Below are 1797 nucleotides of genomic sequence, written 5' to 3'. Positions count from 1 at the left end.
TCTTGACCTTGTTCAATTACATCAAGAAATTTTAAATTTACAAAATTCCCCTTCTTTAAAATATGATGCAGCTCAAATTGCTGAAAATTTCTTAGATCATCTTAAGAATGTTTTTCCATCTTTTGATCATTGGTATAAATTGTTATGGCCCATTTTGGCAATTGGAATTGGAATTTGTGTTGGGTGTGTGGTCATTTCTGTTTTGACCAGAGTTTTCATTTCTTCCATCACTACTGTGGCTAGTCGAGTTCATGGTCTCCATCTTTATTCAAAAGATCCTCCTTATTAAACAGAGGCTGGTAGTCAAAGACGGGTAAGAGGACCATAGAGAAATATTCAACCTAAGACAGAGTATGGGAAAGAGGAATATCCCATTACTCGATGACGGGTAAGAAATTTCATCTGATGGTCCTCGCCTAAGACAGGCACAGTCTACCTGTGGAAACAGAATGAAGTTCTGTTTTCTTTTAATTAAAATAAAAAAGGAGGAAATGTGGGGAAACTGAAACTCTCACCTAACAATAGTATGCAGAAAACTAGAAGTGGTTAACAAGGAGCTAATCTATCAACTTAATGAAGCCACATTCCAGCCCAAAGTGCATGTGAATACCTTTTGACCTTAGGAATCATAAAATATTATGGTGTCTAAACATTTTCTTGTGATGTCTTTCTGCAGATGTTTCTTGTGTATCTACACAAGATAATGTGCTAATAATGTGTGTATAAATAACCAGGTTTGCCTCAATTAAAGCAGACAGTCTTTTGTCTCCACTCTGCCTAGAGTGTCTTTCCTTTTCAATCCTCACTGTCTCCTTCAGGTACTGTTGGACTAGTGGGGGCTGGTCCCCCACAGTGGGGAAAACTTTCTACCAGCTGTTTCTCAGACAAAGGTCTACTATCTAGAATATATAAGGAATGTATAAATATATAAAACTCAGACCTCCCAAATTTAAAGACCCAATCCATAAATGGGCACCTGAAATGAACAGACATTTCTCAGATGAAGAAGTAAAAGCAGCAAATAAACACATGACAAAATGTTCAACATCACTAGTCATTTGAGAGATGCAGATGAAAACAATGCTGAGATTCCACCTCACCCCAGATAGAATGGTTGCTATCAAGATATCAATCAATAATAAATACTGGTGTGGTTGTGGGAGGAAAAGGAACACTTCACTGTTGGTGGCAGTGTAGACTGGTGCAGCTACTGTAGAAATCAGTATGGTGACTCCTCAAAAAACGATGATTAAAGGTCCTATTTGACCCATCTTCCTCTATTGGGTATCTTCCCAAAAGAATTAAAAGCATCATACCACAGTGATATATATACATAGCCATGTTATTGAGGGCCAGATTTTAATAGCTAAATCTTGGAAACAGCCCAAATGCCCACCAAATGTTGACTGGATAAAGAAGATGTGGTTTTTGTTATAAAATGGAGTACTACTCAGCTCTAAGGGTGATAAACTAAATACATTCATAGCTATGAAAGCACATTGCAGCCACACTCTTAATAGAAATGAATAGACAAACATAGGTAAATACCAAATAGTTTCTCTGGTGTGAGAAACTGAAAGTGTAAATGAGGACCAAAATGTATATTAGGTAGTATTAAATAAGGAGAAAAGGTCCAAATGGGAAGGGAAATTAGAAGGGGTGTTAGGAGAAAGCAAAAAAGGGTAAGAAAAAAATATGAGGAAAGAAGGAAAAAATTGAAACAAAAATTTTGTAAATAGGGATGGGTGGAATGGTGGAAGGGAGTGAAGGGGAATGGGGAAAAAGAATAAATAAATA

The 1797-nt window shown here is 36.7% G+C and overlaps 1 pseudogene; it reads left to right on the top strand.

Moving 5' to 3' along the window:
- The first annotated feature begins 381 nt into the window (after window positions 1-381).
- LOC104860562 overlaps window positions 382-1797 on the top strand; it is a 26776-nt pseudogene continuing 25360 nt past the window's right edge.

Source organism: Fukomys damarensis, unplaced genomic scaffold, assembly GCF_012274545.1.
Source record: "Fukomys damarensis isolate Sample0158 unplaced genomic scaffold, DMR_v1.0_HiC HiC_scaffold_39, whole genome shotgun sequence".
In the NCBI taxonomy this organism is placed as follows: domain Eukaryota; kingdom Metazoa; phylum Chordata; class Mammalia; order Rodentia; family Bathyergidae; genus Fukomys; species Fukomys damarensis.
The sequence above is the reverse complement of the archived record's forward strand: the minus strand, read 5'-3'. Positions and strand labels throughout refer to the sequence as shown.